The 17,500-nt window shown below is 40.1% G+C and overlaps 2 long non-coding RNA genes across 4 annotated transcripts in view; both read right to left on the reverse strand.

Annotated features, from left to right (window-relative positions):
* Positions 1 to 17,500, reverse strand: part of LOC138953893 (uncharacterized) — a 283,127-nt gene that overhangs the window by 110,458 nt on the left and 155,169 nt on the right. The gene's annotated exons all lie outside the window — the stretch shown is intronic.
* LOC138953849 (uncharacterized) lies at positions 7,098 to 11,246 on the reverse strand. The gene is made up of 3 exons (XR_011451622.1): positions 10,323 to 11,246; positions 9,449 to 9,539; positions 7,098 to 8,441 (listed from the first exon to the last, which is right to left on the reverse strand). It is a non-coding gene; the product is annotated as an uncharacterized lncRNA (long non-coding RNA).

Raw genomic sequence — 17,500 nt, forward strand, 5'->3', positions numbered from 1 at the left:
TTATCACCTTTCAGTATGACGTCATGAGCGTGTTCCACACTTGAAATGACGTGCTTTTTGGCTCACGTAAGTGTAGCCTGTGCGATCATAACTTTGTCTGTCTGTGTGTGTGTGTGTGTTTGTGCGTGCGAGTGTGTGTATGTCTGTGGTAGAAACTCTAACATTTGAAGACGTCACATTACATTGACGTCACATTATGACGTAAGAGGGTTAGACGTCACGCGAAGGAAGTACTGAAAGTCTCGGTCATTATTATTTTGAGCGCGCCGAGACTAGTTGGCAGTCGTGTCCTGTAAGTAGGCTACATGCAGACAGACAGATCTAGATCTAGTGTCTCGCTTTCTTGCACAGTTTCACCTATGCTCTTTCTCTGTGTGTGTGTGTGTGTGTGTGTGTGTGTGTGTGTGTGTGTGTGTGTGTGTGTGTGTGTGTGTGTGTGTGTGTGTGTGTGTGTGTATGTGTGACGGAGTGATTGTGTTTGTGTTACTGTTTGTCGATTTCTTACGTGAGCCTTGATGGCTTCGCCTCTTGTATCATCTTATCGGCTGCACGGAGTTTGGAAGTACAATTTCCATTCAACATCCGAATTCAGTGTTAAGTTTGAGAATATTTTCGACGTCAAACTCGATAAAACTATATATTTTTGGAATCAGAAAGTAATAAGGAATAGACAGAGGTTGTTTTTAAGTGTCTTTTTTCATAAATAAAGATAGTGGTTATTTAACGGTTTTCTTAATTTGTAAGCATAATTATCAAAGCAAAACAACAAAACTATATAGTTTTAGATACAGGACGCAATACGTAATACACCAACATAAATTTACTGCTTCAAATATTAGTTTTTACGAAATTGAAAAAATGACTTATTTTGAACAAAATTTTCAAAAACAAAAATTTAAGGTACCAAGCTGAAATGCAATCCCATAGTCCTGCCCAGATCTAAGATTGTGTGATAACAATTTCGATCAAATTGATGTAAAACTTTACCTGTGAAAGTGCTGCCTCAACTTTTTGGCAAACGGGAAAATATGACGTCATCAAACTGTCCTATCAATAAACGGAGAAAACCTCCATGAGAAAATCCCCTCAAAAATATATATATCAAATTTAATAAGGATCCACTTAGTAGTTTTTGAGATATGATCTGCTGTGTGAGAATAAACAATCTCACGCCCATAACGCTGTGATACGAAACTCATTTTGGTCGTGTTCTGCCGATACTATGACGTTTTTATATTTAGTCAAGTTTTGACTAAATATTTTAACATCGAGGGGGAATCGAAACGAGGGTCGTGGTGTATGTGCGTGTGTCTGTGTGTCTGTGTGTGTGTGTGTGTGTGTGTGTGTGTGTAGAGCGATTCAGACTAAACTACTGGACCGATCTTTATGAAATTGGACATGAGAGTTCCTGGGTATGAAATCCCCGAACGTTTTTTTCATTTTTTTGATAAATGTCTTTGATGACGTCATATCCGGCTTTTCGTGAAAGTTGAGGCGGCACTGTCACGCCCTCATTTTTCAACCAAATTGGTTGAAATTTTGGTCAAGTACTCTTCGACGAAGCCCGGGGTTCGGTATTGCATTTCAGCTTGGTGGCTTAAAAATTAATTAATGACTTTGGTCATTAAAATCTGAAAATTGTAAAAAAAAATAAAAATTTATAAAACGATCCAAATTTACGTTTATCTTATTCTCCATCATTTGCTGATTCCAAAAACATATAAATATGTTATATTCGGATTAAAAACAAGCTCTGAAAATTAAATATATAAAAATTATTATCAAAATTAAATTGTCCAAATCAATTTAAAAACACTTTCATCTTATTCCTTGTCGGTTCCTGATTCCAAAAACATATAGATATGATATGTTTGGATTAAAAACACGCTCAGAAAGTTAAAACAAAGAGAGGTACAGAAAAGCGTGCTATCCTTCTTAGCGCAACTACTACCCCGCTCTTCTTGTCAATTTCACTGCCTTTGAGCGGTGGCCTGACGATGCTACGAGTAAAATGGCATTGCGTTTCATTCTGTGAGTTCGACAGCTACTTGACTAAATATTGTATTTTCGCCTTACGCGACTTGTTCTTTCTTAAAACACACTATAATAGTAGCCCTTCCCAAATGCAATGCTAAAAATGACTGGTCTGTGTTGTCAATGATGTTACTACAGTGTGAGAACAAAAAGTCTAAACAATCTCACGCCCATAACGTTGTGACACGAAACTCATTTTGGTCGTGTTCTGGCGATACTACAATGTTTTTAAATTTAGTCAAGTTTTGACTAAATGTTTTAACGTAGAGGGGGGAATCGAGACGAGGGTCGTGGTGTATGTGCGTGTGTGTGTGTGTCTGTCTGTCTGTGTGTGTGTGTGTGTAGAGCGATTCAGACTAAACTACTGGACCGATCTTTATGAAATTTGACATGAGAGTTCCTGGGTATAATGTCCCCATAAGTGTTTTTCATTTTTTCAATAAATGTCTTTGATGACGTCATATCCGGCTTTTCGTGAAAGTTGAGGCGGCACTGTCACGCTCTCATTTTTCAACCAAATTGGTTGAGATTTTCGTCAAGTAATCTTCGACGAAGGCCGGGGTTTGGTATTGCATTTCAGCTTGGTGGCTTAAAAACTAATGAGTGAGTTTGGTCATTAAAAATCTGAAAATTGTAAAAACAATATTTTTTTTATAAAACGATCCAAATTTACGTTCATCTTATTCTTTATCATGTTCTGATTCCAAAAACATATAAATATGTTATATTTGGATTAAAAACAAGCTCTGAAAATTAAAAATATAAAAATTATTATCAAAATTAAATTGTCCAAAAATAATTTAAAAACACGTTCATCTTATTCCTTGTCGGTTCCTGATTCCAAAAACATATAGATATGATATGTTTGGATTAAAAACACGCTCAGAAAGTTAAAACGAAGATAGGTACAGAAAAGCGTGCTATCCTTCTCAGCGCAAGTACTACCCCGCTCTTCTTGTCAATTTCACTGCCTTTGCCGTGCGCGGTGGACTGACGATGCTACGAGTATTACGGTCTTGCTGCGTTGCATTGCGTTCAGTTTCATTCTGTGAGTTCGACAGCTACTTGACTAAATATTGTATTTTCGCCTTACGCGACTTGTTCTTTCTTAAAAGACACTATAATAGTAGCCCGTCCCAATTGCAATGCTAAAAATGACTGGTATGTGTTGTCAATGATTTTCTGCGAGAATGCGATCTATCTCTTTGTCGCAAAGATCGTGTGACACGAAAGTTCTTAGCGGAATACAAATCTGCTGAGTGCAATTACGTTTCAGAAGATAGTTGGTTAAAACACTTAGACACACAAAGGAACACTATAACTTTAATATTCAGGCCTCATTTGCTTTTCTTTGTCATGTATGTGTTCTGCGCGAACTTAGAATCCGGTTTCATTCTAGAATGGACCGGGTCCAGGTTGGAATTCTAACCCTGCGCAAGTACAGGGGTGCCATTCTAGAATGAAACCCTTGAATAAAGGGGGCCGTAATGTTTGTAGGTAAGACAGAGTTGTCTTCCCTTGAATTATCTCCACCTGCACCTTCCCTTTGATAAAATGGGGCTGATTTGTCTACCCCTGAAAAAATCCTTTGGCGATCTTGCGATGTCATGTCATGTCAAGAAAGTTGACACTCCTGAGTACGCAATAAACAAAGGCAGACCATAGCAAGGGGGACTACCAGGGCGGTAATGTTTGCAGGGCAGTTGTTTTTGTGATGAGAGCCGGTTGCGGCCGCTTGCAATGTCAGCGCTGTCTCCCTCTCGGAAATGTCCGGTTTTTTGACAATTTTTTTGACAGACAGACAGACAGACGGTCAGACCGACTAACCGACAGACAGACCAACAGAAGGACAGAGTGAGTTATAGAGCTGTTGTCACAGGTTTAAAAAAAAGTTGACATTATATCTTCACAATTCAGAAGACCAACTTCATGTATATGAATAAGATTAAAAGTTACAAGCGAGATCGGCAAAACACTGTCAGTCCGGAAATTTCCGTTCGTAGCGATCAGTGCTGAGTGTCTCTCAAAATCGTAATCACTTTCAGAACATCACAATCCCAATTCACGATGTCTTTGAGTAAAGTGTAAAAAACCCGAAAAAAAAAACCAACCAAACACACAAAAAACAAAAACAAACAGAAAATCCACATTTGTGGCTTTGGCTGTGTGATAGTCTTACTGAAATGATTATTCCAACTTGGACCCAAATTCCAACCTTGCGCACGGCCGATTCTAGAATGGACCAGCAACAAGGGTTTCATTCTAGAATGGCACCCCTGTACTTGCGCAGGGTTAGAATTCCAACCTGGACCCGGTCCATTCTAGAATGAAACCGGATTCTAAGTTCGCGCAGAACATTTGCAAGTACAGGCCTTGGTTGAAGAAAGTGACCTGTCGCTGTGCCACAAATTTGTCACCATTTTCTGCCGTGTTTTGCGAATAAAACGTGTTTACAACCCACACATACAAAACGATGCTGTTGGTTCTTTGTTTTCTTCTCAATTCAATGGATGGCTATAAAATAAGCATTTAAATGCGAAGGTGTTAATATTACCCATGATCTGAGCCGTTCACCTTTACACTTTGGGTGCAGGTCGAGTCAAAAAAAGAACACAAGCGAAAAATCAACTGATAATGACAGCAAACGAACCTCGCTGTTCTGATTGGAGGTGAAGAGTAACCGCCATTCCACGAACACTGCACCACTGATCTAAAAATGCACTCTGATCTAAAAAAAAAAATAAAAATAAAAAAATTAAATCGCACGTTGCACTGACACAAGGTGAATCAATGAAACACTATGCAAGACTGAAAATGAAGTTGAAACAACTCTTAACTGCACAGCGGGTCGAGTTCTCCAAGCATAGTTTCATCTAACCTTACGAAACACAAAGTTCAGTTTGAACAGAAGCACGATGATCGACAGACAAAACCATATTAATTACACGGTAAATTAGCTTTCCTTGTGTAGCGAGCAGCGTACTCACACAAGTGTCAACAGCACTGATTCTAAATCTACATTGCAACCTTAGGTACATTCAGCGACACTCAATTAAACAATGATTGTACCATGTAAACAAACAGCATGGTCCAAACATTCAGTTATGATTCACCCATCAATAGCAACAGCCTCAGTGCAGAACACAAGAAGTCGGCAGCAAGCACGTCCATTCCTTTTTTCTTTAAAAGGCCCAATATCCAACTACAGCATCAACATCAATATCTTTCCCACGCAAGCAAGCTCCATAGATACAGTCACTAGCACACAGAGTAACATTATTCAACAAAGATTCCCCAACCCCCCAAAAGGTGTGTGTGTGTGTGTGTGTGTGTGTGTGTGTGTGTGTGTGTGTGTGTGTGTGTGTGTGCGTGCGCGCGCGTGTGTGTGTGTGTGTGTGTAAGGGTATGTGTGTGTGCAAGCTATTTCTGAGCGTTCCATGGCACGGGCATTGTCGATGTTACCCAAATGCAAAGGGGAAGAACCCTATGATCACTGACCGATTACCTTGAAGCTTGATTAGACTTTAGATCTGCAGCCAGAATACTGAGACAACCTTCTGCAAAGTTAACAAATTAAACACATGATGTACGCTCAAAATCAAATGTTGTTTCAGACCTTTTTAATTTGACATCCAACCTAAGCAATTCACTCGCGCGGATGTGTGTGTGTGTGTGTGTGTGTGTGTGTGTTTGCGTACGGGTGGGTGTCTGTGTGTGTTCGTGTCTCTCTGTGTGTTCAACAAGCAAAGATGCACTGCGTCAGTGTACCTTTTTGGCTGGCCGGTTCGCTTCGTCATCTAGCACAGGCCGTTCCATCCATTTTTCGAGCAGTTTTGCTTTACACTGCAGTAAGTTCATGGTTATATGAAGGTACCCAAGAGCTCAGCAAACGTGTATTTCATCCTGATGGAGTCAAATCAGTCCAAACGGCATTCAACACGCAGTTTCAAGGAGTAGCCATGATACCGTTTCAGACAGAATTGACAATACCAGTATGGGTTGACCAACGCAAGCACGATCGGACAAATTAACTGAGAGAGATATTTCATGTACATGAAATGACTGGTTAAATCTAAAGAAAGTTATTCAGTAAAATGGTAGTTTCTTTTAGTCATTTTACACTCCAACACAAAAATTAAACTAGAATTGGGGTTCGAGTCAGCCAAACCGGTTTTGCCAACCATAGCCTGGAACTGTGACCTTGGACCGACTCAGAACCTAAATCGAAACTGTCTTTCATTCAATGAAAACTTTCATTGTGTGTGCTTTCTTTACTATCTTGAAACTAAAATGCATTCAAAAGCAAATCGAACAGTGGTTTGAATGTAAATTTAACACAAATTTACGGATGCACTTGTTTGCACTTCATTTCTTCAGCGTCGTGGCTTTAGCATGAGGTAGTGAAAAGAAACACACCTCGCTGGCTCACCTATTTCACACACCACAGACAACTACAGTGCTTTGTTGTGGTCCACGTTGTCTTTGGTGTACGCATGGGATATACATGTTACAACACTCGTGATTTTGTATATGACTTGTATTTCAGTCAAGACCCATGGGCAGGAATATGGGCTGCAGCGGCAGACCTGTTTACCCTCCCGGATTGTCCGGAATTATTACGGATTTGGGGTCTATATTACGGAATACTACCGGAAATTCCGGTCGAGAGAACCTTTTTTCGTGCGTGAAAATTCGAAGTCGAAATTGTGGTAGTCACCAGGACTGTGATTTCAAGGCTGACCGAAACAGCCTTTTCTGCGCATGTGCACAGCAAGGTATTTGTCGGATTCCGTAGATTTGAGATCGACATTGGTCCGAATCAAAGAAACTACAATGGGAAGAAGGATAACTTCCTCATTGGGCATGCTTAGAAATGAGAATGGCTAAATACGAGTTATTCCCCTTTGCTACATGCTGACCAGGCTGTCTCCTGCTTTGTCATGACTAGTACAGTCGATCTTTCTCATGCTGTGACTTGCTTTATTTTCACATTTTCGGTATTTAAAACAGCAAACACACACACACACACACACACACACACACATACACTGAAGAAGTTTCCATTCTGATTCGGTTATTTTATTTGGTGCTATATGTTTGCTTCACATTGTTTCTTTTACATTGCTTTAGGTATCCCAATTCGCTAAACACATCCATAATGCATGCATGGCTCATTCGAAAGAGGGCAACTGAATAACTGATGCCCAATAGCAATAAATACTGAACAACTGAACAATAAATAGCAATAAATGATGACAGCGCCAAGTTTTTAAGTACAAAGTGAAATCATGTGACTGGACAAAGGCACAATTACAAAATACAAATAAAAAAATCGAGGCTCATTTTAAATTAAGTTCTCAGCTCATGGGGAAGCATAAGGTGACCCTAGAAACCGAAATTAGGAGACCTCCCGCCCCCAGGGCAGACTACAACAAAAAAAAAGGGGGGGGGGGCTAATTTGTGAAAAAGTAGAAAAGGAATCGAAAACTGTATACATGTATTTAGTTAATACCCCAAAAATTTTATAGTATATACAATGTCAGACCCTAAAGAAAGTTTGTTAGTCTTTGCTTAGGCAAAACAAAGCAAAATAGCCTGTTTACGGTATCCCGACCAACCCTATTTTTCTAGACCAACCCTAGACTTTTTTTTTTGGCATTTGGAAAAAAAGAAAAAGAAAAAAAAATCAATTTTGTTCCTGTTTTTTTGCAAAATAATTTAAAAAGATGGTTATAAAATTTTTTTAAGAAAAGCCGACCTACCGACCCTCTTTTTGTGTGCCTATGTTACTGTAAACAGACTAAAAGGTACATCAGAAACAACACAACAGGGAGGGTCCAAAATTGTATCAAAATATAGATGGTAGGGAATTCAAAATAAAAAAGACAATAGACAAAACATGTACTTCGGCTCATAGAGCCTTCTTTAATTTTTGACTCATTAAGTCCATGCTCCGAGAGTCCTTTTTTTAATTTTGAATTGCCTACCATCTATTTTTTTTATACAATTTTGGACCCTTTTTGTACGGAGAGAGTTGTCAATTGTTAATCACATTCTCTCATCTCATTGACTCTCCTTCAGCTCCTTGGTAACATGCGTTCCCGTCTCTGCCAGGATTGGACACAGCAGCAGATAACCGGTAAATATGTAACAGGCATAAATGGCAAAATAGCTCGCCTCGCCTGATAATATATGAGACAACTGTTCTACTACAAAGTCTTTCTTGGGAGGCTTGGCTAATTTACTCGCTCGTTTTACACGGGGTTCCATCGTTTTCTTTTCTAATCGGAAAACCTTGCTCCTCAGTTTGTTGACCTTCTGCCAAAGTTCCGCTTCACGAGGGGATGGGGAAGATGACGACTTTGATGCTTTACATCATATGTCCTCCAGGATCGCCTGAATGTCATCTAAAAAAGAAAACACACATAAAATAACATAACCATAACAAGTTACAACCTGGAAGAAATTAAAACACGTGTAATTAAATCACAAAATGAAAATAAACAATAGCGTAGGAAGGCAGGCCAGAAATGAAGTGTATTAGCAACTATGGATACGATGTGGAACAATGATGGAATTGACCTTGTTTGGTACTGAATGGGTGAGGCCATTAGAACTGTACCCACGGAATACGCGCTATATAAGCTTCATATTGATTGATTGATTGATTGATTGATTAGGACAACAGTACCAGGTAAACTCCTCACACACCATGCCTCTTTCTTTCTTTCTTTATTTGGTGTTTAACGTCGTTTTTAACCACGAAGCTTATATCGCGACGGGGAAAGGGGGGGGGGGGGAGATGGGAATAGAGCCACTTAATTGTTTCTTGTTACACCATGCCTCTAACAGGATATGTTTCCCATCTTTACGTGTTGGAACTACAGGTACAATTTCATCCATCCATGCATCCGCCCTATACAGCTTCTTCTTCTTCTTCTTCTTCTTCTTCTGCGCTCGTGGGCTGAAACTCCCACGTGCACTCATTTTTTTTGCACAAGTGGAATTTTACGTGTATGTTCGTTTTTACCCCGCCATTTAGGCAGCCATACGCCGCTTTCGGAGGAAGCGTGCGGGGTATTTTTGTGTTTCTAAAACCCACCGAACTCTGACATGGATTACAGGATCTTTTTTGTGCGTACTTGGTCTTGTGCTTATGTGTACACATGAAGGGGGATAAGTCACTAGCAGGTCTGCACATAAGTTGACCTGGGAGATCGAAAACATCTCCACACTTAACCCACCAGGCGGCCGCGACCGGGATTCGAACCCTCGACCTTCCGAGTTAATAGACCGACGTCTTACCACCCCGCCACAGCGCCCGTCACCCTATACAGCAATTATCAACTATGTAATGGATGGGTTTAAACATTTTTTGATGTCAGGGTGTTCTTCATGGTTAAAAATCTCTTACCTGGTTGAACAATTTGTGCATCAGGCGACAGGTCGGTGCTGGCTTCATTTGTAGCTACCCTTTGCGATGGTGGCTTCCTCCCACTAGCAACCTGCAAATGCACAGCTCTTTAACTGACAAACTCACAACCAACACCCAGTCACAATGAAACAATTCTCCCAATTTCATGGCATTGGTCTTAGGCCACACAAAAAAGTGTATGTTTCTCGTAAGGCAAAACAAAAAATAATCTGTTTACAGTATCTGGACCGGCCCTATTTTTTTCCCACCGGCCCTAGACTTTTTTGGGGCATTAAAAAATGAAATTAAAATATTCAGATGGCTAAAATACAAAAATAAAAAGCCGACCTACCGACGCTATTTTTGGGGGGCCTATGTTACCTTAAACAGACCTAACATGACTAAAGGTGGAGATTTTTTTTCTAAACTTTTTTTTTTAAACCATCTTTTTAACTTATTTTGTTGAAAAACAGGAAAACAATTGATTTTCGAATACCCCTTTTATTTTTGAAAATGCAAAATAAAAGTCTAGGGTCGTCGGGAAAACATAGGTAGGGTCAGGTGACCAGAAACATACAACTTTTTTGTTGTTGACGCCGACCCTATACTTTTTTTGCCATTTGGGGCTGTTTTTTGGCAAAATAAGTTCATCATATCATCATAATCAAGACGTCGATCCAAAATAAGTAACTTTTTTTGGTTGGCCTTATCATTTTTTTGCGCTAAATCAGTAAATGCAAACAGGCATTATTTGATGGGAACAATGCTGGGTTTTTTCAATTCTTACATCAGCCTCAAACTTGTCATTACTCAACCTGCATTTAATAGTGTGCTTCATTGGTTTGCAAAAACCTAAAACCAATAAATAAATAACCTTCGGTGGTGGATTGGGCACTGCAAACAATGTCGGGACAGCATTCCACACAAGTGATCCTCTCTGCAGGATTGTTTTACTGGTTGGCCTCAAAGTGATCAGTACAAAGCTTGAGACCTTGAACATCAGCTGGCTGCAGCTTTTCAAAGTCCTCTCGCCTTGTGAATTGCATCCATATTCTGCACCTAGTTTGAAAATAAAAACAACAATGTTATTGTTAAACTAAGCAAAAAGGAAAGACAAAAAATAAATCAGATCTTCAGTCTAAATCTAACGCTCTGCCTGAACGCAAAACGGATGAGTGATGTACCTTTGTACTGTAGTTTTCCCGTAAGCAAGGTTTGATAAAGATTTCGGCAAATATGCCCACGGGTAGTTTGTCACCAAGTGTAAACTGTTGTTTTGTACTGACTGCTGACTCACACTCACAGTCGTAAGTACAGTGTACACATGCACACACAGGTACACACGCAGACACACGCGTACATAGTACAGCTAGTACAGAAATCTCAGGATGAACCGATCCATGCTATGTTTGTAATATTTCATTTGCATATTAGTTCTATAAATACTGTAGTATCATAGCAGACAAAAATGCCCAGAGACAGTTGGCTTATCTGAGTGAGTTGACTCGAGCCATTGCATTCTCATTCTGAAGAAGGTAAACCTGATGAAATAATCACTGCACAACCCACCTTTTTTCTTCTTTAGGGAACTTGTGGAAAGTTTTCCCGAAGCAGCTCTGTTTGTAACGGGCGTTCTTGCAACAAAAAGCCGAGCACAATTTACCACCACCTCGCACGCGATCGGTACCTACGCGATCCGCCATTTTGTTTTCGCCGTCAGCATGTGACTAGGGACGATAACCCACAAACACTTTTTCGCATTTTCTTCGCAAGTTCCACGTCTTCCTTATGTACAGTGTTTGTCCGAATCTCTCTGGGGACGAAATGCCAACCAAAAAAGCGAAAGTTGCACAGAAATATCGGCATAACTATTAAGTCAAGTGGCGGTATCTGGTGAAGTTTAAGAAGAGCGAACCACATTCATTTTGGTGATCAACTCTAGATCAGTGCAACAACAAAGCTAGTCAGTTACGAGTCACGTCGCGGCACGTGTCCCGAGGTTAGACGCAGCATTAGTTTTAACAAAATGCAGTACACAAATGAACATGGAAACAAACAAAAACACGAAATTATGTTTGGAAAAACATGAGCCTGCTTCGCATCGAGTTTATTTGACCTAGGTCTCTACTTCCACAGAATTTCTCAGACCTGCGAACCGATCTCTCACTACGGTCATTCGCGCCAGAGACATAGATGTAGGTCTATGGTCGCGCTCATCAGTTACTTGGCTGTTGCCGAAATTCAAGTCTTTCTGAGCCTAAAACTGATCTCCATTAATATTTCTCCAATATAGCAATGATCACAGTTCTTTGAATCGAAAAACTTACAAAAAAAATAATGTTTAAATGAAATAAACGAATCGGTCCTCTAAAATTAAAGGTAGCTTCTGGAGAGAGTTATTATGACTGGTTTTAATGCAGGATGTCTGATGTGACAGAATGTAAGGTGGTTTTGTTCACATGCATCTTCAAGTGACTGTAGTCCAAGGGCGGAGGGGTGGGGGTGGGGGGATGTTACAGGGGTTTCGGACCCCCCCCCCCCCCCCCTTGCTGTCAAAAAAGCAAAAAAACAAAACAAAAACTCAGTCTGTGGGAAAAAAAACTAAAGACATTTTCTGAAATTGCTGTTGTTGTCGGGAGCAGATATCAATGAAGATAAATTGCCATTCTTTAATACTAACTTTAAAAGAAATAATGAGTGACTGCTGACACCATTATTTATCATGTTTAAAATCAAGGATAAGCTACAAATTGTTAATAAAATAGCTAAAATTCTTCAACCAGACCCCCCAACCCCTGGACCCCAGGTTGGACCCCCCCCCCCCCCTCTAGCTCTCTTGCTCCGCCCCTGAATACTGTGGTGTTTTTTGACTCACATGCGAAGCAAAAGTGAGTCTATGTACTCACCCGAGTCGTCCGGACGTCCGGACGTCCGTCCGGAAAACTTTAACGTTGGATATTTCTTGGACACTATTCAGTCTATCAGTACCAAATTTGGCAAAATGGTGTATGATGACAAGGCCCCAAAAAACATACATAGCATCTTGACCTTGCTTCAAGGTCAAGGTCGCAGGGGCCATAAATGTTGCCTAAAAAACAGCTATTTTTCACATTTTTCCCATTTTCTCTGACGTTTTTGAGATTCAATATCTCACCTATATATGATATATAGGGCAAAGTCAGCCCCATCTTTTGATACCAGTTTGGTTTACCTTGCTTCAAGGTCAAGGTCACAAGAGCTCTTCAAAGTTGGATTGTATACATATTTTGAAGTGACCTTGACCCTGAACTATGGACGATAACTGTTTCAAACTTAAAAATTATGTGGGGCACATGTTATGCTTTCATCATGAGACACATTTGGTCACATATGATCAAGGTCAAGGTCACTTTGACCCTTATGAAATGTGACCAAAATAAGGTAGTGAACCACTAAAAGTGACCATATCTCATGGTAGAAAGAGCCAATAAGCACCATTGTACTTCCTATGTCTTGAATTAACAGCTTAACATGTATTTTGGTAGGAAAAATGTGTAAAGCAGTTCTTAGTGTATGATGTCATTGCTAGGTTTAGTTATTTGACCTTGACCCTAAAGGTCAAGGTCATGTAAAGGTCAAGGTCACGCATGTAAGTCGTATGGGCTTTGCCCTTCTTTTTTTTTTTTTTTTTAGATAAAGTAAACTTGCCTTAGTTAACTTGCATATTATATATCAGGTGTCGTGTGTTTGTGTGTGTGTCATCGAGCTTCTGTGTGTAGTACTATACTGTTAAACAAGGTTATCAATTTTGTACTTGTTTTGCATGGTAGCGCGCGAATAAACGTGTCGTTTAATCGTTTTCGAGCTGGTTTATGGTTAATAAAAAAGATTACTCAAAGATGCCTCAAATTACGGAAAAATACAAGCTGCATTCCTGATTTTCATTTGGGGGGGTAAACAGGTCTGCAGCGGGAATATCATCGGGATCCACTTGCCACAGGCTTGTGGATCCCTATGATATTCATCCGCTGGGTCTTGACTGAAATACAAGCCATATATAAAAAACACTCGTGTTGCAACCTATACATATATTAATCTTAAGCCGATTTGGGTCGACCAAATGTCGCCCTAAAGCCCCCATTTTACAACACTTTTTGACCAAAACGAATGATTAATCTGCTGTATCATTCGCTTGTCGGAAAGCTCGGCCTACGCGCATCTCTCAAATATGACCTAGAGCTTGTCTACTGGCTCGGAAGATTTATTCTACTCCCAAATAGCACTTCTTTGCACCTCTTATGACTCCTTTGTCCTCTAGAATCTCATACCCACACCAAATACGAGCTGATTTGGTGACATAAAGCACATTTCTACTTGCGAAACCCATCGAACAGCCATTTCCGGTGCTCGATCGCCGACATTTTCAGCTTTGAAGGTTATTTACGGGCAAATATCAACCGCTCCCTGACTTTTTATGAAAAACAAAGTTAGTCACCGCTGAATCAGTAGCTTACCTGAAATCCCGACATAAATCAAACAATACCTGGAAAACAGACAAAACTTGCCTTCAAAAGTGTCAGTCGCGGCCTTCGGCTTCCGCTCGGCCTTAATCAGGTTATCCCCCGTGATGCTGCGTCGTCCAAAACAAATAACCGTTTTGAGTGTGACGAAAAAAAAAAAGATAGGACAGGAGTGCTATGTTAATTATGAGCAGTTCTTTCACACCCATTTAAAAAATATGACACTACCAGCATGTTTCCGCATATTTTTTGTTTTGGCAAATCGACGTTGCAGTTCCGGAGCAAATGATCAAAATTTCTTTGCGAATTTGCGTTCAAACGTGTTTTTCCCATTATGTAACAATGCACAGCTCGAAAATATGGCCAAGAACAAATCTATGGTACTTCGAAGAAAGAAGAATAACAACATTCTTGTCCAATACGACTTGCAATTTACCGTGTGCGCTGTAAAATCTCCCTACCTTCAAAGCACACGAAAAGCATGTTCATGTTCTTCCAAGGGAGAATTCGTTGGTCATAAAGTCTTGCAGGACACAAACATACTTCTGCACGCTTTCTTTTCTGTTCACATTCAGTTGCTTCGCAAAAATGAAATGTCATGGGTTTTCTCAACTTGTCAAGTCAGTCAAAACGACCGCAGAACACAGAACTGGGAAATGACACTGATTGAAATAGGAAAGATCTTCAATGACGAAAGTATAAATGACGTCATGTGGTCACACCTATCCAGAGAACTACGCGTCGCTCAGAACCAGCGCCCTTTCATTATAGATAGCACTGAACGACTCGCGCAAGTTCTCAAAACCGTGGTAATCCCGTGCACATCCAGTCGACAGGTCCATGTGCATTTTGGAATGTCAAGGACGACAGAAAAGTAGAGCTAGCTATGATGTATTTGTTGCACCCGTATCTATCTACTATGTTATTTGTTGTACGAGTGCAATTGATACATCAACAAGAGAACTCTTAAAATACAAGAAATATTCCTGGAGCAGATTTACAGAGACAAAGAAGGGAGGTCATGGGATAAATATATATATTCCATGAGCTGCTTCTTTGTCTTTGTTACTTCAGTATGGGTATATATGTTGTATTTTTATAGCTCAATAAATCATGGACTCCAAAAAATATATGATAGTGCAGATTCCGATTTGGGCAAAGAACTACTTTCCTCCCGACCTTTGACCTCGCGCCCAACAATGTGACACATTTGTATGAAGTTCCTTAATTGCTTTGCTGCTAAAGAGTTCTATCCGCAGTTTTATTAACCCGTGCATAACACTTGTTTGAACAGTCGAACACTATCACAATGGCTGCAAACCAAAACAAAACAAGTCGCGTAAGGCGAAAATACAACATTTAGTCAAGTAGCTGTCGAACTCACAGAATGAAACTGAACGCAATGCAACGCAGCAAGACCGTATACTCGTAGCATCGTCAGTCCACCGCTCACGGCATAGGCAGTGAAATTGACAAGAAGAGCGGGGTAGTAGTTGCGCTGGGAAGGACAGCACGCTTTTCTGTACCTCTCTTCGTTTTAACTTTCTGAGCGTGTTTTTAATCCAAACATATCATATCTATATGTTTTTGGAATCAGGAACCGACAAGGAATAAGATGAATATGTTTTTAAATTGATTTGAAAAATTTAATTTTGATAATAATTTTTATATATTTAATTGTCAGAGCTTGTTTTTAATCCGAATATAACATATTTATATGTTTTTGGAATCAGCAAATGATGGAGAATAAGATAAACGTAAATTTGGATCGTTTTATAAAAAAATAATGTTTTTTACAATTTTCAGATTTTTAATGACCAAAGTTAAATTTTAAGCCACCACGCTGAAATGCAATACCGAAGTCCGGGCTTCGTCGAACAATACGTGACCAAAATGTCAACCAATTTGGTTGAAAAATGAGGGCGTGACAGTGCCGCCTCAACTTTCACGAAAAGCCGGATATGACGTCATCAAAAACATTTATCAAAAAAATGAAAAAAACGTTCGGGGATTTCATACCCAGGAACTCTCATGTCAAATTTCATAAAGATCGGTCCAGTAGTTTAGTCTGAATCGCTCTACACACACACACACACACACACACACACACACACACACACACACACACACACACACACACACACACACACACACACAGACACACACACACACACACATACACCACGACCCTCGTCTCGATTCCCCCCTCTACGTTAAAATATTTAGTCAAAACTTGACTAAATATAAAAACCGAGTAGTCTACCCTCCCTTGCATCGTAGCAGACGACTGTTTGTGAAAGTCTGTCAGTGTGTTTGGTGAGCGTCTTCAGTTCTTCTGGCAGTGTCGGTGTGGGAACTGACAGAAGCTAGGGAGCACAGATAATAGAAGCCCTGTCACATAGACTAATTACACAATCAATACACATTTGGCTCATGTTCAAAATGACAGTTTCGAGTTTGTTAGTCAAACTCAAAGCGACAACACTGTGACATGCGTAGTGGGACCGAGAAGCGTGGTTTGGCTTCGCTTCGTTATCAAACATCGGCTGTTTCACGTATTTTGCGAGCAAGTCTACTCTTTTGCCTGGCTCTGCAGTAAGTCCACATTGGCGATGAAGGTATGCAAGAACTTAACATGTGTGTATTTTTCCGTAATCCAGTCATATTCCTTCAAAATGCAGTCAATCGGCGGTGACATCAATTCGCGACTTCACCAACTTGGTCCCGTTTTCCTCACACCCATACCAGTTTAGGTTCATCCATGCAAACACACTCGCAAAACAGTTTATCACGTAGATACATTTCAAATAGGGAGCAAATGGTTAAATCTAAACCTACATATTTGTTCCCTAAAATTTGCTTCTCTGTCAATAAGCCTAATTGTATAATAATACGTTCGAGAAAAACAACGTGGAATCGATTCTGAATCGAGTAAGCCAAATGGGTGCCAAACCGGTTTCGCCCGTTCTGCCGACTTGAAACGCAAAACAAAAGAATTGTGCGCTTCAACTAAATGGATTTCTATACGACTTCATTACTTTCTTGCAACTTATGAACCTTTACTTAAAGCTTTTAAATGGTCTGAAAGTAGTGTTACCGCGTACTTATCGATGCACTCATTCGTTTTATTTTTTCAGCGACGGTCACTTAGTTTAAGGTTGCAAAAGGGCCAAGTCTCGCTGGCACCACTGTTTTACACTCCACAGATCGCAACAGTGCCGCTAGTAGTCTACACTTTGTGTTTGATGGTAGAATGGGATATACAGATTACAACACTCGTGGTTTTTATATTTAGTCAAGTTTTGACTAAATATTTTAACATCGAGGGGGAATCGAAACGAGGGTCGTGGTGTATGTGCGTGCGTGTGTGCGTGCGTGCGTGTGTGTGTGTGTGTGTGTGTGTGTGTGTAGAGCGATTCAGACTAAACTACTGGACCGATCTTTCTGAAATTTGACATGAGAAGTTTCTGGGTATGAAATCCCCATACGTTTTTTTCATTTTTTTGATACATGTCTTTGATGACGTCATATCCGGCTTTTCGTGAAAGTTGAG

Source organism: Littorina saxatilis, linkage group LG17 (assembly GCF_037325665.1).
Source record: "Littorina saxatilis isolate snail1 linkage group LG17, US_GU_Lsax_2.0, whole genome shotgun sequence".
Taxonomy (NCBI): Eukaryota; Metazoa; Mollusca; class Gastropoda; order Littorinimorpha; family Littorinidae; genus Littorina; species Littorina saxatilis.